Genomic DNA, 24,133 nt, shown 5'->3' on the forward strand with positions numbered 1-24,133 from the left:
GTTTCATTCTATAAGAAGCTTGGCATATTGAAAACAAAGATATAATTTTTCTTTCAGTTAACAACAGATTATAAATAACAAAATAGCTGTACATAATTTTTTTGAAGCAACAATCTATTTATCTTAATTTTTAAGTTCTAACAGCTGACTACAGTATGGTTTCACAGAGCCAAAAATAGAGATAAATCTGCAACTAACTGTCTGACCTTATGAGTAGCAGATTGTCAATTCTGGGTGCTTGATGAACACAATACCTCATAGATTGATCAACCTTTAGGTTTCAGACTTGATGCATTGACCACAAGCTTTTATATCAACGTTTACAACAAAAGGATTGGTCCAGTAACTAAATACAATTCCGATTTGATGTAGCTAATTAATTAAGGACCACAAACTGGTATTGAAATTCAAAATTTCAATTATCACACTCCTAGAAATCCGCCTATTGCAAAATACTGATGTTGGATGTTTTAGGGCCCGAAGAATGGCAGACCAAGATCAGGATTGTATTTTGACCAAGTAGACAGATAAGCCCCACACCAATAATATAAAACGCCCTTCATTCATTCATTCTTTCAACCATTAATAAAATGTAACATTCAATCAATATCACATGATAACATTCATTAACACATTAGATTCGTTAACATGCAACATTCATCAATATTTTGCATTAACACATAATTCATGAACATTCATTAGCACATAATTAAATTCATTGAGACATAAAATTCAGTCATTATCAATTAAGGTATGTAGATGACAATCATTTCTTTTTTTTCTTTCTATTTCTTTTTTCTACGTAAGCTCTAAGAGGAGCATCAGTGTCATCATCAATACCCTCCTCATTAGTTGTTCTGTTCTCTCACTAATACATTTGGCATGAATTTGCGATGGCTAAGTGTCAGAATTATGACGGAAATGTGTCGCCACTACGACAGTAGTAGACGTTGTTGTTTTTTAGTCACAAATTACGACGACTATCCTATGCCGTCACAATTTTGATGCCTGTCCATCGCAATTTCACCACTTTATTCCAACACAAATCTCATCGCAATGCTTGTGGCGTATGTCACAATTTCGACGTCCACCAACGCATTGCGATAGGGTTGCGTCGGCATCTGGCCACGGGGTCGCTGTGGCAGTAGCTATCCAATTATCAAAAAATTGCGACGGGGATGCGACAACATTGGCAGCAGGGTAGCTGTGGTGTCGACTCCTTCGATCACCGTAATTCTTGCTAGGACGTTGCAATTGCAATGCCCTAGCAAGAATTGTGACGGAGACACTATGTCTGCGACATACATTCCATCGCAATGGTCATGCGGACGTCGCAATTGCGACATCCACAGCAAGCACTGGGGCAGGGCCGCTGTGGCAGCGACGCCAACTGTCGTCGCCGCCATAGCGACCCCGCCGCAAGCATATTTAGCCTACTGCGCCTTTAGCCATGGTGTTTTTGGTACTTTTTGCTGGAAATACATTTAGTTTCTTGACTATATTTCTACAACCTATGTGGATGCATAACTTTTACACATGACTCATTCATTTCCCTTCCCTTACAGAGCAAAGTACCATTTTTGTCTCCCTACCAAAAGGAACATATAAAGATTCATTAGGACTAAAAGCAATTTTCTCAAAAACAAACATATACACTGCAACATTAATACAAAAAACAAGCACCTAAAATAAGGAAACATCTTCTAGGGATAGGAGCTTAGTAGCCTCACTCTCATTATCTATAGAATTGTGGACCACACTACCATTCTCTAGATGCTCACCAGCTACAAGTTTACCATTTGAATCATTTTTTTGAAGTTTAGTAGCATGATGCTGAGTAATAATACCTGTCAAACCATTTGTAGAATGTTTGACATTCTTGTGATCTATTACCATTAATTTTTGAATAAGCTTCAGAATTTCTACCAATATAGTTCTCATTATCATTGCTCACATCACAGTTTCGAGAATGTCTAACAACCATAATATTAAAATTACCCACAGAATCAGTTCCCTTTATTTCAGATTCCTGCTTCTTAACATTATTACTAGACCCATTCGATGTGCATCCATTACTTATGGTATGACTTGTCCAGAAGACATTATTTGTTTGAATACCATTGGTTCTTGGAGGTACCATCTGTAATGTAGCATCATGATCTGCTGATGATCTAGATTTACTACATGATTGGCCAGAACTTGTGTTCTTTTCTAGACTTTCTAAAATGAAATTGACATTTGACAAATTTTGCACCTGTTGGGATATCTTGTTTACACCTGCAACACTAAAAGAGATTGCTATCGTTTGGAAAGAATGCATGTTTTCTGTCACTTGGGGGGCATATGAATCTTGTAAGTAGTTTTCCTTTGGATGTCCAATGTTCAATGACACCCTCTTCTTTAGTTTAGAGCCATTATACTGAGATTCAGACCCACCTGCTGTTTGAATGCTAGTTTTCTTATCTCATATATAGAATAGCATGTAAGCTTTCTGGGAAAGCACACTTTTCTCACTGACTGAATAGACCTAGAGTACAAAATGCCATAAGAATAACTTTAATCAGTTTAAGAAACTTCAGTATAATTAGTGTTACCATATAAAGAAAAGGTTGTACATAAAATTGTAGTTCTTTTGTGTATTCTATTATACACAAATTATAATGAGCTTGCTCCACAAAATTAAACATGTCTTCACAACTATAGCAAATGTATACCCGATTATCATCTAAAGTATGCCAGATGCCTGTGGATGAACGAATAAAGCAGAAATAATGACCAAAATGTGTGCTCCAGCCATCATGAACAAGAACACCATAAAGAGTGTTCTTAAAATTGCCCTCCTGTGATTGATCAATAGATAGAGAAACTAGAATATCATTCAAATGTGCAAAATTTATTATAAAACTAGTAGATATTGCAAAAACTATATTATTAGATTCCACTGAAAATGTGATCCATTGGCAAATAATATTTTAAGGGCTACTTACATGTGAACTACTAACAAATGGTTTGAGATCCAACGTACAACCAAAGTCTACTTTTTTGTCAATTTTTCCTCCAGATCCAACTACACTTAAGCACTTGAGATGAATTGCAAGAACATGTGGTGCTTTATCAATTTTGAGTTGTTCTAGAGCCTTCACTTTTACTTTGCATCGTTCACATTGATCTCTTTTCACACCCCTATCTAACTGCTCAATTGTCGGGTAATGGGATAATGCTTTCAACAAGGAATCTGCTCGAATGATCTCTAGGCTCAAATCTAAGAAAGGACCAAATTTATTTGAGCAATAAGAACATTGTGTGCACTTCACCTACAAGCCAGGTTGAAGCAATTGTTAATGAATAAAATACTTTTCTAAGACTATAACCTAGAGTTCCCAGCATAAAAATAATTTTGAAAGGTTTAAGTGACTCAAAAAAGTAGAAATAATGACCAGAATGTGTGCTCCAGCCATCATGAACAAGAACACCATAAAGAGTGTACTTAAAATTGCCCTCTTGTGATTGATCAATAGACAGAGAAACTAGAATATCATTCAAATGTGCAAAATTTATTATAAAACCAATAGATATTACAAAAACTATATTATTAGATTCCACTGAAAATGTGATCCACTGGCAAATAATATTGTAAGGGCTACTTACATGTGAACTGCTAACAAATGGTTTGAGATCCAACGTACAACCAAAGTCTACTTTTTTGTCAATTTTTCCTCCAGATCCAACTACACTTAAGTGCTTGAGATGAATTGCAAGAACATGTGGTGCTTTATCAATTTTGAGTTGTTCTAGAGCCTTCACTTTTACTTTGCATTGTTCACATTGATATCTTTTCACACCCCCATCTAACTGCTCCACTGCCGTGTAATGGGATAATGCTTTCAACAAGGAATCTGCTCGAATGATCTCTAGGCTCAAATCTAAGAAAGGATCAAATTTATTTGAGCAATAAGAACATTGTGTGCACTTCATCGACAAGCTAGATTGAAGCAATTGTTAATGAATAAAATACTTTTCTAAGACTATAACCTAGAGTTCCCAACATAAAAATAATTTGAAAGGTTTAAGTGACTCAAAAAAGCACAAATAATGACCAGAATGTGTGCTCCAGCCATCATGAACAAGAACACCATAATCAATCATTTTCTAACATCTTTTTATTTTGTTTATCATGTACTGCGTCATTCTATTTGTGGATGATTCTGATTGGTGAGAACAAAGTGAATATTGTTACCAGTCACAAAAATTGTTTCCAGTGTTGAACTAGAATATACAACAAACTCTGTGACTTGACTTCTATTAGTATATAAAGCTTTCACAAAGCTTCCTCTTATCATATGTAATATGTTAGGATACAGAGCAATCTAGATTAATCATTTAAGAAACAAAATGGCTAAAGAGATGAAATTCAACTACTTCAAAAATTTAGCTGGGCATATAACAAATGTAATGTTGTAATACAGAATTGAGCCGGCCTGGCATAATGAAAAAAGAATGGACAAATAATATAAGCCTGTAATTCTAAAAAAAAAGTGCAATTTCTGGGATATTTCAATAGCCTTTTACTAATTTTAATAAGTACACACATAAAACTGAAATTATAAAAACAAAAATATGTTAGTTCAACCTGAGAAATGAAATTAACCTGGCGTCTGAGTAAATAATTGTTTAGCAAATGTATAAAAATGTAATTCTACATCATGCATCTCATTCTGTAGAAGATCAATATCTAATATTCTGGTGTTGATGGATAGACTTACAGCATTCACTCAATCATGCCTGAATTTCATAAATAAATAATCAATAAAGTCTATTTCCCCTCCATGAATTTTTTTGACCTGGAACTTTTGATAAATCTGGGTAATGAAAATCTAGAGAAAATAAATGTTGTTTCACATGTAAAAATAATGCTTAGTGTTCTTTTAATAAATTAATATCTTCCATGACCTATATTTACATATTTTGATATCTTAAAAATGTGGCTAACTTTCGTGACTAAAAAACTATATGGACCATATTCATTGTAAACACTGCTTTAAATCAATCAAGAGTAGTGCTCCTCACTATAATTCTATTTCTTTTGAACATACCATTTTATATTAAAATAGAAAGCAATAACATGGTATTTAGAATTGGTTGATGGCCTGTACATATCATTAAATTCTAAATTCCTACTACACATTCTCATCTGTATTGCATGATGTCTACCCTACAAAGATATAGCTTATTTGACATTTGATAAAATGATGACAACGAATGAAATACAATAAGAAAACATTAAGATTTCTTTAAAAATGAGAACATTCAATGAAAACTTGTACCTAGTAAATTTAGATCAATCAAAAGTCAGCTTCAAAAAGCATGATAGTTGGCCCAAATAAAACATATATAACAGATGATGAGCAGGCTTACCCTTCCAAAATTTTCTCCATTTCTTGGATTCGCTTCTTAGAGGAAAAGAAAGACTCCCGTGCACCAACTAAATTATCAATACTAGACCTTAGAACCTCAAAATCATGCCTAACTTTGCAGAGCTCCTGCACATTTTCTGTTGCACGTTGTCTTTGTCTTGATGTTTCCTGTTCCATATCTTCAAGCTTCTACTACATTTCCTTGAGGACACCACTAGTACCCCTGGAAACCTTCTCCATTTCTTCTACTCGTGCCCACATGCTCTCAATCTGCAGTGCCTTTTGCTTCACTTGATCCTGACTAGCAAAAGCTTTTTGCTTCTCTAAAAGCTGAGATGTTCAGGGAGATAAAGTGGGAAAGATAGAGAGGAACAGATAAAGAGATATGGAGGAATAAGGAGAAGGGGCGATAAAGAGATATATAGATGGTGAATGAGAGAGAAAGATATAAGGAGATATAGAAAGAGGGTGATAGGGATAGAGGGATAAATAGGTTATAAAATAAGTAGAGAGAGCTAAAGCAGAGATGGAGATAGGGAGAGGTAGCAAGAGGAAGATAAAAATCATGAGATATGATCCTAAATTTTCCAATTAGAGTCCTTTCTCATTGGACAAATAAGGAAGATATTCATAATGGTGCCTAGTAATCATGTATTACATAAATACATGCAAAACATAGAACAATGTATTTCTTCTATTTGATTTTCTACCTCTTCAGTGTACCCATTGCACATCAATGTAGTATTGCTAGTTTTTTATTCATGTTATGCATGGCAAAAGCATACAGTAATGGTCACATCAAATTTTTCATTGGTAAGGAGAAACCCAACAAATTACCCACCATATTACATGGGCCTAAGGAAAGCTTTATGCTTGACCAAAGGCAAGGCACCTGCAGCTAAAAGTCAGGATGATCGAACTGGAGTGAACAATGACTTTATAGAAAACACTTTGAAAACTTGTTAAGAAAATATATCAACCTACAATAAGATTGTATTAAAACTAGAATTATACAGATCCATATTATTAAAACTTAAAGTCCCTGTCAATATTAAGTGTTAAAAAAAGCACACGCCGGAAACCTCTTGGAATGTTCAGGGCCTCCATAACCTTTGCTACAATAAGAAAGAAATCCAAATAATATTAAATCTTTGTTGAAACTCCAATTCACAAGGATGTATAGTTATGTTCTAATAATCAAATACTAACAGTAAAAAACACAAAGCTGAAATGGATATGTTGCTAGTTTTTCTCCATTCATTCAGAAAACAAGCTTGATACTAAAATGTAAGTGTTTTCTCTTTAAATTATATCATGCTGATCACAAATACTAATCATAGATTAGTTATCCAAAAGGGTGCAATAATGACAGAGGAGCCAAATACTAAAAGATGTAATGAAGAGTTGCAATTCTTCAAATGATATTAAAAAGACATCAATAACCAGTCCAAGGACATTATTTAGATAGAAGATTACTTTATATTCTATACAAACATAAGTGGTAGTAATCCACTAGACATCAGAAAGCCAGATCCCATGAGTACAATGATTAAGATTAGGAATAGTGACATATATATCACATAAGTAACAAGAGTTACATCAGAAATTGTAATAGTACAGATCACCCATCATTGTGTCATCACCATTACAAAGATATTATATCAGATAGAGATCAAATAGATATCCAACATCTTTACAAACCAAACAGAATCAATCATATCACATTTCAATAAGGCAGATATCAGATACAGTGAATAACTTCAGACCAGTATGGTACATATCAATTTTACATTATGATAAATCTATAACAGTGATTACTTGGTCTTGCAAATTGCTCTACAAAAATTCTAATGATACTTATTGCAGATCAGTAATCAACATTAGATCGTTAGGATCTATGACATTAGGTCATTTAGTTGACTATCACTATACTTCCAACTTCAATATATATAATCCTTGTTTAGTCATTGATATTGATTGGATTGGGAATTTTCACAAAGTCATTTCCATCATTATTGGAAGTGTTTTTGGTTATCAAAGTTTGATTGAAGATATCAGAACTACTTAAAAAGACATTTGCATATTGTTCGTCTATATTCTTTACCAAAGACCAGTTGCATCTCTCTAGCAGTGAATTAAAGAATATATCAGAAGCATGGGTGATATTACTTGTACGTAACATCAAGATACATGCACAATTGCATTGATATATCTACCCCGAAAAAATATTGTTATTAATACCTAACATTTATTTGTGGCAAAATAAAGAATTGAGTATAAGTAATAATAGAAAGAAGTTTATTGTGATTTAAAGTATAAGGATTTAGTCATAGACCCTTAGGAGTCATATAAGGGAACATCAAACATTAGCTCTAACCTCAAATAAGGGATTATTAACAAGCTGAAAGTTATCCTTGTTTCTGAAGTCAAATCTCTCTTCTTCCAAACTTTCCTTGTCTGATTTCTTTGGACAACGTTTCAGGTCATAGGTCTCAGCTAGGTTGTCCACTTTATCATTTCTTCCTTTGTCTTTTGGTTCCTTGAAGTGTTTTGTTCCTACATCTTGATTTTCTATTTTTTATGTTTTCATGAACATCTATCAACTTATCATTTTTTCGCTTATATCAATCCAAGGTCCTACGATATATAGTTGTTGATCTATTCTTGCTTATTGTCTTGTTACCTCATCCTTAAAGGACTTCAATGCTATATGTTGAGATTTTTGACAAGGTAAATGTGAGTGAAGTTCTTGAAGCAATATTTGAATTACAATACTTAGTCTGAACAATCTTTCCTATTTAATTTTCTGCAACTTCTCTCTTTCTTGTGAAGCTATCATCTTGGCATGCCTAGATATCATAGAGCTCTTTCAACATCTTCAACACGATCCCTTAATTTCCCTAGTTCTTTGCTTGCCATAGTTTCATCAAAACATTTTCTCACCTACTTGTTCCTATCTTTCACTATCACATCTCTTTGTCTATCTTCCTTGAGGTGATTAGATTTGACACAATGTATTTTTTGATTGACTGACATTAGAAATATTACTCTTCTCATGCACAAACACTAACATGCTAGTCAATGTCATGTACTTTTTAAAATGTGAAGGATAATTTTGATCAACATCCTTATCTCCAAGTAACTTCACATAATCTGAATGATGACCCCTAGATTCAATCCCTACTATGTCATCTTCAATGTATGATGTTGAGATGCAGTAAGAAAAATCTCATAATCATCATCAATCCATGTACTCATTTCATTTGTGACAGAAGGAGGACTCAAAAAATTAATTGCTTCTATTCCTTCCAAGTGTCAAAAACTATTTTCTCTCCTTGTATCTTGTTACCACTATTTTTGGTGGTCTATTAAGGTTAGATTCTGAAAATCTTCCTCCCATTCACTTCCTAACTTGGTTTTTTCTTGTTCTTCCTTTTTCAAGTGAGGCTTTAGTTTTTCCTCTTTCTCGGTTTAAATGTTGTGGTTGTTGTATGGAGACAAGTAGCTTTAGGATTTAAGTTCTCCACCTCTAGCTTGTGGAAACCCTTTTCTTCTACATATGCACGAATCAATCTTTTGTACATAGCACTATGCATTGGAGTGGCATTTAGATTTGTACTTTTTACACCACTTACCAATATTTGGCATGAGTAAATTTGTCTTGTTTGCCCAAAAGTGTTGATAGCTTCCAAGTAGTTCTCCAAGTTGGCACATAAATTCCTTTTGTCTAGTCCTCTCACAAATCATGGGCTTACCACCACTTTTCAACAAGTGAAGAGACATTTAGAGGAGCAATCATTTCATCAAAAAGGTCATTTTTAGATACATATAAATTGAACTAACTTGACTTATTATCTACTATGTCTACATATATTTACCATCAAATAATAGGAATGTCTAAATTCACTTGGAATCTAGGAGAAACTCAATGACCAAAGGTTTTCCATGAAAATGAAGCCAATAAAACCACCCATTTATCCTCATCGCTGCCCGCATCAGAATTCACCTCAATAAGGTATGCTTTACCCTTACCAAGAGACCTATGTCTAGTTTCCAATTTTCTTTGCAATGAAAACAAAGATTCCTTCTTCTTAACTCATTACTTGATTCTTTTCCTAACTTAGGAGATGTGACTTTAGGCTAATTAGGAGCCTTCACATCTGATTCATCATTTGATTTTTGATTCCTAAAGTTCTTATGTATTGCTCAGAAGGAGGTGTGACTTCAACATCAAGAGCATGGTAGAAAATTGTATTGCCTTCTCTTCTATAGGCTTGAGTGCCAAGAAAGATTCTTATTTATGAACCCACGACCTGGCTGATATTTCTTTGGTTCCATTGAAAATTGGTATATTATTTGTTCAAGGCATCTTTATACTCAATGAGCTGTAAGCTTTGTCTAGCTTGTCAAAGCATGAAGCCTTAGATGCATAGGACAACAGTCTAAACATAGGACAAAATAGAGAAATATTTAGTATCTTATTGAGCTTCACTTTGTTTTGAGAATAGTTTAATATTCTCTACTAAAAAGGGCCAACCACGTGAAGGTGGAAGCTCATTTGGCCCCACCCCCATCCCCCTAACATCACTCTACATTCCCCGTTAACATCTAACATTCATTCATTCTTTCAACCATTAATAAAATGTAACATTCAATCAATATCACATGATAACATTCATTAACATATTAGATTCGTTAACATGCAACATTCATCAATATTCTGCATTAACACATAATTCATGAACATTCATTAGCACATAATTAAATTCATTGAGACATAAAATTCAGTCATTATCAATTAAGGTATGTAGATGACAATCATTTCTTTTTTTTCTTTCTATTTCTTTTTTCTATGTAAGCTCTAAGAGGAGCATCAGTGTCATCATCAATTCCTCCCTCATCAATTGTTTTGTTCTCTATTCTTGATGATCTCAAATTCCTATGCTATTGCAAAGGGGGGTCCTCTGCAATAAAAAATAAAAGAGTTAAATTAAAAATAATTTATTATAATTGTTACAAGTATTTAATTATTTTAAATAACATAATTGTGGCGCTCTTCACCTGATCTGACCACATCATTTTGTCTGGACTCAACATCAACACGATCATGAACATCGACCCCTCGATCCTCTACAACTGCTATACAAAATGTTACGTTAATCCAAACACCAATTGCAATTACATATAAAAAATTTAATAGAAAATGTATACCTCCACCACTGGGATGCACATCATGCGAACCTTCGACATCCATAGATTGTGTAGAAGGATTGTCAGGCTGCATTCCAACATCCTACGCATTGTTATCATTGCTTGCTTAAAACAGATATACTCACTTTATATTGGAACTTAACATCAAATAAACTAATTGGTAAAGTATTCAATTTGAAATAAATTTCATTTAGCTTATTTACCTGTGGCTCAGATGCATCATTATTAGAACCTTCCACACTAATTTCAGCTCGTAGCCATTCAGCCATGGCTCTATAGCCTTGTTGGAGGCCAATTCTCTTATCCTCTTCTGTGAGGCATCTCTTGAACTCTGAGCACTACATTTTTGTGTGGTATGGTGAATTTTACTTGCATTGTTTCATCAACCAATGGAGGGTAGTTAAAATATCAAAAGGAAATGGTAAATAGTTAGCAGGGTTTCCAACCCTTGTTACACCTTATTTTGGTCATGTTGGAGATGTTCTAAACTGTCTTTGGTCTTTGGGAGTCCTAGAGGATCCAATTTCACTCTTGGTTGGGTGTGTAGAATAAAGGTTAACTGCTACAATCTGCCTTGTCACTGGTAACGGCAAGTTTGCCTTAGAACTAATTTTTTTGGGTTGTGTTGATGTTTGTTTTGGTTTCCATTTATGTTAGAGGGTTGGAGTTGTCCAAAACACTTGGTGTCAAGGTTGGGTGTATGAGGCCTTGAATGGTACAAGGGAGAATTAACTAGTATGCAACCTTATGTGATGAGTTGGGTCCATGAATTAAAGGAGCAGACATTGTAACAACAGATTAGTTCTTAGGCCTAAGAATGGTTAATGGTTATTAAATTAATATGACGATCATGAATGATCTTGGATCCTCAAAATATGTGAGGATAAGAAGCCTATAATATAGGATTAAGGCATCTATCAAAGTTGCCAAGTGTTTTAAGAATGTTGTCATAACAACATTTTGCACTTATTGCAAATATTCCATGCAACATGGATAGCCTTGGATTCCTTTGATTGTGGGAGGTTATTTTTGACCAAATACACCCTAGAATGGTGGAGAAGACACCTAATGGAGTGATGTCTTGAATCTCCAAGAATTGGTCGCATATTGTAAAAAGTTTGAGTTAATGAAGTGGCTAGAAAACTCTATTTTTGAAGTGATATTTCAGTTTTTGAAGGAAAAGTCATAGTTGAAGCCTAAAACGTGTTGATACAGTGGTTGAGACGTGTTCTATAGTCATTTTGAAGACTTTTTCATGTTATGTGTTAAGGGTTTGGATGAAATCTTGAATATGATAAACCTAAGAGCCAAGAACCTTCCCATCTAAGTTTTAGTGGATTTGGCACTTAGATCCATCTAAGTGAAAGTGAGAAAGAGAACCAAAATTAAGGTGTGGATCATCCAAGGTGGAGTTTTCAAGGTGTGACTCTTGTAGTAAAGAGTGAATAGGATTTAGTTAATGATCTAATCCTATTAGGAGATCCTATAGAAGCATAGGATACTAGGAGATAAGAGAAATCTCTTGGTGGAAGTGGAAAACTAAGCCTAGGAGTTTTATCTTACACCAGTGCTTCCAAAGCGTGTTACTCTGCATCATATATTGGTGTGGAGGAACACTGAGATCCAAGTTGAGGATCAGAAGCATAGACAAGCTAGTCTATCCTAGCATTTCCCATCACATTATATAAACAATTTGATACAATTTTTCATTTACTAATACTTACAACTCTTGCTTGAAGTTTCAAAAAACCACCAGAACCGAGCTTGTGTGTCCTGTGCTTTTCTAGTCTTGCCTTTGTTGCCTTTGATGTGTCAGGCAATCTATGAAAAGTTTGAAATATGTTAGATAGTATAAATATAGAGGTTAATTAGTACATAATTAGATTCTCAACAGTATCACATACCTTCCTGTACTCTCTACTGGTGTAATATTATTTTTCTTGTCAGCTTTATACTTTCCATCCAAAATCAGAGCCTGCCACTCAACCTCAGGAACATAGGGTAGACACTCGTACCTGGGGTTATCCCGTAATTTTTTTTTTGTATTGGTCCCTAATATACTTCAAACATAAACCAGCTTTTTCAAGGAGCTTGTTTCTCTCGAATGCACGAGGTCCAAAGAGTTGGGTCATGCTCTCTATAAGATCATCCTTCAACAGTTTGCATTGGTTATTCCACCTTTTATGTAAAAAAAAACATGTTAGACTCATAAATGAGGTGAAGCTACCTTTAATATAGTTCAAGAAATGGATGAAAAGGAAAAATATTATAGCAATGATATGAAATCAAAATAGTGGTTTGGGGTTTTAGTTAGGATATGATGTTCCACCAGGACCTGAATATTCGCAAACACTCATCACCAAGTTTTCTCCAAAAAACATCATTCCCTACAAAACAATCATGGGATCATTAGTCGATGAAGAGTGATAAAAAACTAAATTACTATTATATCACTATATAATAATAATAACTTTAAAGTACCTGGAACTTTGGCTATTTTTAATGGAATGCCTTCATCGTCGCTGACAATCAATATGATATCCTTCACTGTTCCCGTATTAGGAACATAGAAACATCCAGGAAATGATGCTGCAGCTCCTATTGCAAAAAGTTTCATAAGTTTCATAAGTCTTTGTCACGAAGTATAAAAGAAAAAATGATAATTGATGTTTAAAAGTTGTAAAAAAAAAAAACTGTTTGTTGCTGTCATAAGAGAGAAAAAGAGGGATTTGTGTACTAGCAGATGGTGCAACAGTCAATGCATGTAAGCTACATGTTGCTGACTTAGTAGTCAGAAAGAGATTTGTGGTTGTCCTGGATGGAGGCGGCATCATCATAGGATTCAATTGATGTGAAGCTGAAGAATAAAATTGTTAGAGGATGCATAAATATAGAACACGTGGACTAGCATGAACAAGATTATTAGAGCGTTAAAAGAAAGGATTGTTCGATCATGTATTGTCAATGATTATGATCATTCCTATATATATTCAGTGGAAAACAGAAGTGGGGAATGGAACATGGGATCTACCTGAACCACCTGCAACACCCTCATCATGGGAACGAGGCTCGAAATCACACAAAAAAATCTGTAAAGACAACGCATCCATATTTTAATTAATGCCATAAAAGAGCATAACATAAAAACCATTATTGAACTCTTGTTATAATTAAAAATTTCATTAATACTTACTTTTAAGATTTTAGAGGTGTGCATCAATTTAGATCCCCTTTCTCTTATTTCCTGAGTAGTAGGCTTTATGGTTGCCAAATGTAAAATTTCTCTGCCAATTTTCTTTAGAAAATTTTTAGTCGAACCGATCGGGTCATCGGTGTCTGCTAAATCAATATAAAAAGGGTCCTCCTCAGAGGGGGGCTACTGATCAAGGACTACAGGTTCCTTTCCCTCCCTCCGACCATTGGCCCTCTATGACAACAATAGTATTAGTATTATCAAAATTACTCCAAAACAATGAAGAAAACAACATTAAAAAAATAACATTTTGCTTCTATTTTGCACAATTACAATGAGTTTTACCTGCTCATGTGTAGATGAGTTGGGAACATCGCCAGCATCCCCTCTGGGTGGTTGCTCCATATTGTGCCCCTGTGTCAAAGATCAAGTATAAAAATGTTAGCCAAAAATTTATTGACTAAATGGTATGTTGGAGTCATTGATTAGAAGTTGGTTTAATAGTATGTACCACCCCCATGATAGTAGCCTTTTTTGTATCTATGCGATTCAAATTGTAATCAATAAGAAGCTCTTCCCCTACACGTATTGGTTTTATCCCATAGATGAATACGTGATTTCCCTCGTGCGCCTCAAATATGCAATTGGGTTGCTTTATAGTTGACCCAGGTCGTGTACTATTTATAAAACTTGCTATTCCCTGTTGCTTTTGGCCTTCCATCAATGTATATAGCCACATTTTTACTTTGATTATTGTCTTGCTGTTGTATATAATTTGCCGAAAGGGCATACCTATGCATACTTTTTTTATATTGAACAATATGCATCCAAATTTTGTAATCGTAACATGGTCCAACATACTCCATCAATTCAGAAACTTTGTTGTAAGACACCTTTATGCCGTCCATAGAAAATAGGCCCAAACCATGTAGTGATGATGGTGCTATGCGATAATCCTCTCGTTAACACAAAAATCAGTGTTTATTGGAGGAAGTTCCTTGGGTACCCAATGTTTCTGTAGATGTTGGTACCTCAAGGGCACCTCAATGTCACCTTCCGTCTCATCATCATAAGAACATGACCCCCCTTGAGCAAGGAAAAATTTCATGCGTTAATTGAATTTCCTTCTAGTCCTTTGACCTCTAGTTAATCTCCCTATTCTAGATAAACTACATGTCTCACTTTCCTCTTCTATTCCTCTATTTCTCTCACTCGAGGAAGACACTTCTGACAAATACCTATTCGCTGGTACTTGCAAATGGGAGAGATCTTAGAATACATCAATATTACTATTGATAAGTGTATTAAATAGATTGTCTATAAGGAGTATTGACTTATACCTATCGATCCATGAGACTGTGCGGGATGCTCCTGAAAGGGGTTCAGTTTCCTACAAATGTAATTCAATTATCGTGAGCATAATCACATCATAATCATAATCACATCCATCATTAGCATCACATAAAAATTAAAAACATTAAAAGGTACACAATAAAACACTTAAATTAGGCTCACATTATAAGCCTACTAGGGAAGTAGGCCTAATGAAGGGCTAAAACTAGGTTTTTGTATTAGCTGATGAGTTAAGGGCTTAGTCACCTTGGGGACATGCTATTTGAAGTTGTTTGATGTGTGTAGAGGTGGAGGAAACACCTAGTTAAGGTGAAGTCAAGTTTGGCGCCTACTAAGGCATTGTGAGAATTTGATAGTTTGTTGATTAGATTGCTTGGATGAATCCATTGGATGGATTGAGGGACATTCATGGGATTATTCCAAAGATGTAGAACCTAAGGTGGCATAAGGATTTGGTGTGCACTCTGATAGGTTATGGAGTTGGCTTGGATCAAGGAGAGGGATCTTATGAAGATGCTTGGTTGGTGTTGTGAGAACACTATGGAAGTCCCTCTTGTTATGAATGATTGCAAGTCCACCTAGGGTCTCTGCATCACCTACACAGGTAGATGTATTAACCAACAAATTGGGTAAGCACTTATATTATGTTTTCCCTATGAATTTTATTCTAGGTACAACTCCCTTTTATAGATATTTAATGAATTCCTTTTTCTAAACTAAACACTTACAAATGCTTTTGACCTAAAAGAAAATAAGGCTCAATACATTCATGCATCAATATGTGTTTTAAATAGTTTTATTTAATTAATTTAGATTAATAGTTAATTTAGATTAGCAGTATTCTATTTGTAGTTGAAACTTGTAGCTTTTAAAAAGATAATGAATAAACTATGTAACCATATATATAAGACAAATATATTTCTATCAAGAAATGAATATTAAATAGATTAAGGATTGATGGCATACCTCTAAATTCCATCATCATCATCCTCGTCATCATCATCATCATCATCATCCTTGTCATCATCATCACCGTCATCATCATCATCATCCTCGCCATCATTGTCATCATCGTCATCATCATCATCATCAGCATCAACATCATTTTCATCATCATCATCAGTAGCAACATCATCATCATCATCATCATCTTCTTCTTCTTCTTCATGAAAATTTGTGTCAGGAACATCATCCAATAACTGTTGATCGTGATCACCATCTACATCATCTTCTACTTCTTCGATATCTTCTTCTTCCATCACATTATACTTTATTGGCCTTCCTCTCGGTTCATGTCTAACAACAAATGACCAACCCAGTTTATGTGGAACCTCTGAGTAAAATACCTGCTCACATTGGCTTGGAAGAACATAAGGCTCATCCCGAACTAGCTCAAATGACCTTGTATTAACCATTGTAAATCCATTATCATGTTCAATAACAATTCTATCAGGATCATTTGGATTAAGTCATAGCCTGTACCATTTGACAACGAAGAGTACTAATTTGAAGGAACTAAAGTCACACTCAAGTATCTCATCCAAAATGCCATAGTATCAATTTTCAGACTCTTGAGGATGTAAGTTGTTTCTAGATGAAATATTAGTCACTTGAAAGACTGCAATTATTCTTGAATCACAAGTTTTCTTCGTGTCATCCAACACTTTGATGTGAATTTTTTGACCATTATAGAACATAGCCTTGTGGTGTTTAACCTGCAATAATATGTGAAACATGTCAAAATTATTGTATCGTGAGTTGATAAACATACAGGTGATTAATAACATAGCTGGAAATCTCTCGAACCATGTGCTAAATCTATTTCCCTTTGCATAACATTGGAATCTCCATTACGATGAGCTTTTTTAACCAATGAAGATAAACCTTCCCATGTTAATGTGCAACCAAAATGTTGACATCGTTCAATCCATTCTATCATCCAATCAAGATTGTTTGCAATATACAAATGTAGTGAATCCCACTCTCGAGCACCTGTACAAAAGAAAAAAAGACAACTTACAACCAATTTATTTTGAAGATTAAGAAATAATTTATTACAATAACATCTTATAATTTATTACAATAACATCTTATAATTTATTACCTCTCACTTTCCTCAATGTACCGTTCCCCATCAAGTACTCCCCTTCTAATTTTTTAAAAGGCTCAAGATCCCAAATGCTATCTACATGGATATTTGATGCAAACTTAGGAAGATATTCAATAATGTACACCATAGTCTGGTATACCATATATCCCTCTACCATAGAACCCTCAGGATGTGCTCTTTGTCGAACCAAAGCCTTCAAAGATTTCAAATGCCTCTCAACCATCCACATTGACCTAGTGTGTACAGGTCCACACAATTCAATCTCCTCAACAGGGTGTATGAGGTAGTGTTCCTGTGCATTGAAAAAAGTTGGAGGTAGAAACTTTTGCATTTCTCACAGTAAATGAGGAATTCTTCTCTTCCAATAGTTTATATCTTCTTTATGGATTTCTTTAGATGACAACCACCTACATTAAGAGATTCAAGTCACAAAAAATATATAGATATGAGACTTTACAAAATAATATACAATAGATTACATAGAAAGAAAAAAAAATCGTGAATATAATAAATATATACAACAAATTGAATAGATATTACTGCTTACCTCATATATTTTCCAAGATCGTATATCACTTGTTTGATGTTATTGTTGAAGTGCTTTGGGAGAGATAGAGGAAGCACGTACTGCAGTAATTATAAACCAATCATTTCATTGTTTTCTAACATAACATAACGAACAATACACGTAGTTTATGAATATATTGTAAATACAAAAGAACATAACTTACCTTGACAAAAGTATGCCAATCATGCGTTTTGAACCCTGGCCCAAATTCACTTTTTTTTGATATGAGATTGTTTATGTTCGCAGCAAATCCTATGGTAAATCAAATTTTTCGTATGACTTCTTTTATGGCATCACTTTGCTGCTCCATTAATAACCATGGAAGGGCACTTATATTAATCTGATCTCTGTTGCTATTTGAGTGAATGAAATTCTTCAATGCATGATTGGATTCATGTATGTCATTACAAATTTTGACAATTTTTTCTTTGTCATGCCTTCCATCCAATATTTTCCACAAAGTCTCTGTTATATTCTTTCCAATATGCATAGTATCAAACAAATGCACAATTTCTAAGTGCTCGTAGTAGGGAAACCTACTAAATTGTCTAGGATAGCTTTTTAGTCCCTTTGGAAGGTTGTCAGTATTGCCTTGACGACCTTCACGATCATCAATTACACAATTAGTAAACAAAAATCACAATAGAAATATATGAATTACAAACATAAACCATTAGGTGGAATGGCATTACCTTGACGATTAATTCTATTATATTCCAACTTCCATAGGTGAGGTGTCATTCTTCGTGGCTTTGATATAGTCTCTTCTTTCCCATTGAAAAGATGTTTTTTCGTACTTTGATACTTATGATTCCTGTGGAGGAAGTGTCTACACTCATCAAACACCTGCTTTCCTAAACTTTTGGAATGACGAGATTTCATCTTTGGACCACAAACTGGACATGCAAATTTTCCCTTTGTTTGAAGACCTACAAGATAATGATATAATTGGATTATTAAATATGTTGATTTTTATAATTAGAATTATTGTGCGCAACTTGAATTCACTATAACATACTACAAAAATGTGTTAGCCCTGGGGCATCATGTATTGTCCATGCAAGTATTGCATGGAATTGAAATTGTCTTTGTCCTATTGGTCTAGACACGTCATACATAGTGACACCATTCCATAACTCCACCAACTCGTCGATAAGAGGCTCAATATATACATTCATATCTTTTACTTGATATTTACCTACTTGAATGAACAGTAACATTACATAATTATTGTGACCGTTTTACTGCAAGATTTGTAAGTACATGTAAATTAATAACTATCAAATGATAAGATACCTAGAACAATCATTGCCAACATAATGTGTTTCCTCTTTATTGACATCCACGGAGGAATGTTATTGTTGATAACAAAAATAGGCCACACCGAGTAAATAGATCTCATCTCTCCAAATGGATTGACACCATTCGCTGCCAATGAAAGCCTGAGATTACGAGGTTCTTCTTTGAAGTGTTGCCACTTTTCCTCTATGTGCATAAATGTCAAACCATCCGCAGGGATTCGAATAATGTCATCTCGACTTCTATTGCATGCATGATAATCCATAAATTAAGCCAAGCTACTACACCTGAATAATTGTCGCATCCATGAAATAATGGGGATGTAACGAAGAACCTTTTGAGGCTCCTTTTTTGTTAGTCGATCTGTTTGATATCTACTCGTATGACATACAGGGCATTGTGTTGCAAATTCATGTTCTTTATAATATATAATATGATCATTGGGAAAAGCATGTATTGCTTCATACTCCATTCCAATATCTTTTATAACAGCATTTAATTCTCGATATGAGTGAGGTAGAATATATGATGGTAGTAACAGAAATTCGCCTATCAATCTACAACAAAAAATATAAGTTGTTAATATAAACAATATTAGTGGTACATTATTAACCATTTGCTAACTATAAAGACATATATGACATACCTTAACATATGTGACAGTGTTATGTTGGATAAACTATTCACAACCTTCAAGTTCAACAACAATAATACAACAGAGAGAAGAGTTGTTTGGGAGTCTTTATATAGGGGCTCGTATGCCTTCTCAAGTAGAGGTACATCGAGGCTATCATCATCATCATGATCAGATACACTGTGACTAGATGTGTCATGGATCAATGTATTTATACCATCCTCTTCAATTGTGTTTTCTGGTGCATGATTGCCATCTTCCATGGGATCATTATCTTCACCTTGGATATTGCACCTCCATGTTCCTCCACTTCGAAAACCATATTCTTTGGATTGTTGTGGTTCATATCATGTACTTCCCTGGGAAGATCAACCTATATAAAATTGATTAACATAAATAAACCATGATCATCAACTCATCATCAAGTGATTTCATATATATATAAATTGTTAAAATGATATAATGAACGACTTACCAGTGGATGATAGTCATGCCCCCCTTCAATGTGACCATTCTCCCTACAATGTCTCTTACCTATTTTGATTAGAAGTCTTCTATGATTTAAGCCATTACAAATATTGCAAGGACAATAACATTTTCCATCACCTTTTCTTTTCAAGTTAGAACATAATCTAGCGATTGTCTCCTTGTTTTGTACTTCAATTATATTATCTGACATGATCGTTCTTTGCAGGAAGCAAAAATTGGGCTATTAAAACTTCGGTCTACAACTTTCACAAACTAAGCAAAACTATTGAAAGTACACAAATCTTCTTAGACCTAGCTAAATACTTTAATATTTTAAAAATACTTTCTTTGACTTTATTCCTAAGATTATTTGTAAAACTTTGACCAACCGCCTGAAGGTCTTATTTCAAGAGACCTTACAACATTAAGCCACTAAAAGCAATTTCAAAACATATAAGCTAAAAGTCTAGTTAAAATATACATTAGAATAAGAAATATACAATTTTCATACCCAAGCGTGTGGCTATAACTCGTGCAACAGCCTTCTTGCTTAGCTGTAGAAGCTCTCCAACAATCAAATTATACAAACTACAAGGCCTAACAACAATTTCAAAACATATAAGCTACAAGTCTAGTTAGAATATAGATTAGATTAGATTCAACAATAGCAAGAAATGTTATTCAGAATTAGATTCAACAAACCTTAGCAGTGTAAATAGCCATCTCCTCTAAACTAGACTCCAGACACGAGGGGGCATTCACATACTCTTCCCCTAAAGGTATCTTGAAGAAGAAAAGCCACTATTCTTGAGTTTGTGAATTGCACCTTGAGATGAATGAAGCTTAAAAGGAATGAAAATTGTTTTCATACATTTAAATCAGGATGTAATATTTGTTCATAAGTATATACCTTGCAAGCACTTAAAATTGTTGTTATATGTGTTGCAAGAAAAGAAGAAGTTTCAAGATAAGTTTACATTTTTGTTATATGTGTTGCAGGAAAAGAACTTTACATTGCTTTAACTTGCCATTGATGAGTATCATCTAAGACTTTTACACACTTTTATATGTATGTTCAGTGAGCACAGATCAAGAACAATGGTAAATGTTGAAAATAAAAAAATAGATATGTCATCAAATGGAATCCATAACAGTGACGACGAGACAGTGAGATGGACTGTTATAGAAACTCAGAGATGATAGGACATGACAAGATGTACATTTACCATTTTCTAGAGGAGCATCATCATCAAAGGTTACATAAGAGCTATCAACAATGATATGAGTAGATTTAATGACATTAAAACAACATGATCGCAATTAATTTTAGTGAAGAAGAAGATCAAAACTATGATAAATATTAGAGAGCATGACTCATATGATGAGGGGCAGAAAGAGAGATAATTTCACCTTTTTGTTAAAGGTATTTAGAGTGTTTGCAAGGAGATTCACTATCCTTGGATACATTCACAGCTTTTATTTGAAGGATATTCACCATATAATGATCATCAATTTACTGTCTTGTCTAAGGGGTCCAAGCACTAATGTCAAAGACCATTTTCTGTTAATAATGGTATGCTTGTTGCACATTTCCTTTTCTTGTAAAAGGGGATCTATGCGATGTTGTGGATATTGTGATTTGGTATATTAATATATTGGGATATTTCTTGGTAATGTGAGATCTTATTGAGATCCACCCTCTTGGCATGTTGGCCAATGGAGTCATGTTATTATATTGTAGCCTTCCAACAGATTCTTCCTCAAAGTTTATATAAACATTCATTATACACGATGACCTTCTATTATCAATATGAAGCAATGCATAGATTCATACGATATTTCTTAAGAGCAATATTCTAATCATTAGCACTGATCAATAACAACTATGTCCCTGTGTGTATTCAGTCAGATGCCTGGGTATTTCTGCTGTAGTAATTTAGGGGTTATTATTCCTTCTCCAATCATTGCGTAAAGGTATGTACAATTACACACGACATGTATATATTTTAATCTCTAAAAACTAGAGTGTTTAAAGTCTTTTCTATCATACTCTCCAAGTGTAGTTATTTCCAATGATGATGTGGGAACTACTGCCTTTTGCTCACCACTTCACGTCCATCTGCATATTTGAGAAATCATTATGGATATCTTATACTTGTTTTGGTCTTGTCAATATTTGTCACAGGTAGAGATTCATATTTCTGTGTATTTGTGAAAAAGTCCACTTGAATTTTTAGAATTGATTGAATTAAAGTCAAATGAAAAACTAAACTCCCATATTCGCTAACTGTAGTGTAAGAGATGCTGAGCATGTAATTTCACATTGCCAATTTTTCCATACCAAAATGGAAGTTCACAATCTTCTTCCTTAAGTTTCTCTCTTTCCAATATCTGACTGTGTGTTAATAGTTCCTTTGGTAAATTTGATCTGTATGAAGAATTGCATAATATGTTGCCATACTATGCTGGTACATATGTTTCAATAGACCACCCCTTGAAAAACTTAACATGAATCCTCCATCGTTAATTATGCTTAGTTGTAATATAGGAATTGCATTTCTTCTAGTCCTCATTTTGACATTGATGCTGATACTTGTGATCTGGCTCACACTTTTGACATTAATAGCAATATTTAATCATGAATCTCTAACATTCTCTTAATCAGTATATTATTTGAACATAATTAGTGGGTAAGATCTAAAAATTGATCATTGAGTGCATGCGTCAAATTGGTTTTTAAGATTTAGAATGGCAAAAAAATGAGGATTTACATAGTCACACATGAAGATTCTCCCCCTGGCATGGAACTCAGAATACAAGAGACAAGAGATGGTAGAAGGGTCCATTATTAGATTTGTCTGTATGGGGCAAGGAATTAAGGTGTGATCTATTATATTATCCCCATAATTCCAATGCTGAACACTATAGTGGTTGGCAATAAATTAGGTCCAACAATTATTAGGTCTATTTGGATGGTTTAGAGCTTCAACATCTGCATTATTCATCGATTGCATCTGAGTTTCATTTGATTATATTTATTGGTGTTGATGTCTATATTATGTTCACCCGCAAAGGTTTGAATGCACTCCAAAATCCCTCAAGTCTTCATTTCAGTATGCAAAAAGTTCCCAAATGCACCAATGTACCCAGAATTGTGACATTTTTCACGACAGGTCCCACCTACCCTCTTAAACAACTTAGAGCTTCATTGATAGTTTGATTTGACCCTACAACTACTAGATTCAATTTGAAGGCTCCAAGAAAATTGTCCTTTATGTGGTTGGCATGAAGTCAAAGAAAAATCGATGCTCATCTATACCACATTTATTATTGCATGACCCAAAGATTTACATATCATCTCTAGGCCACTGTTTTAGCTTCTTTTTCCCAGTGATTTCATCATCAATTCACAAAATTTAACACACCATCAAGGGTATGGTGAATGTATAGGAGGCTCCTCTAACAGGCAACAAGTGAGATCACAGATTTTCACATGTAGACGTTGGTGTTTACAACTGTTTGTGCACAAGCACAAAGTGATAGTGATTTTTTGTTCATTTTTGTTCATGTTGTTAGCATTGTTGTCCTAATTTAAGTGTGTAATGATGCAATTTCTTTAAAAAAATCCCCTGCATGTTTTACGCTTAGTTCCAAGGGTTCCTTGGTGAGGCACTACATAGTCAGTACAACCAAAATACTTTCAAATGGAAACTATTTAGTAACCAGGACAGAAAATTCTTCTAATAGAGAACACTACATAGAACCAGATCTAAGACACTATCATGCATAGAACTAAATGTTATGGTTGTGATCTTCTTTTCAAATCTATGCAGCACAGAACATTATACTTATGTGTATAGACGCACTTCCTGTATGTGATCCA

Source organism: Cupressus sempervirens, chromosome 2, assembly GCF_028749045.1.
Source record: "Cupressus sempervirens isolate cs-2001-9-10 chromosome 2, ASM2874904v1, whole genome shotgun sequence".
Taxonomy (NCBI): domain Eukaryota; kingdom Viridiplantae; phylum Streptophyta; class Pinopsida; order Cupressales; family Cupressaceae; genus Cupressus; species Cupressus sempervirens.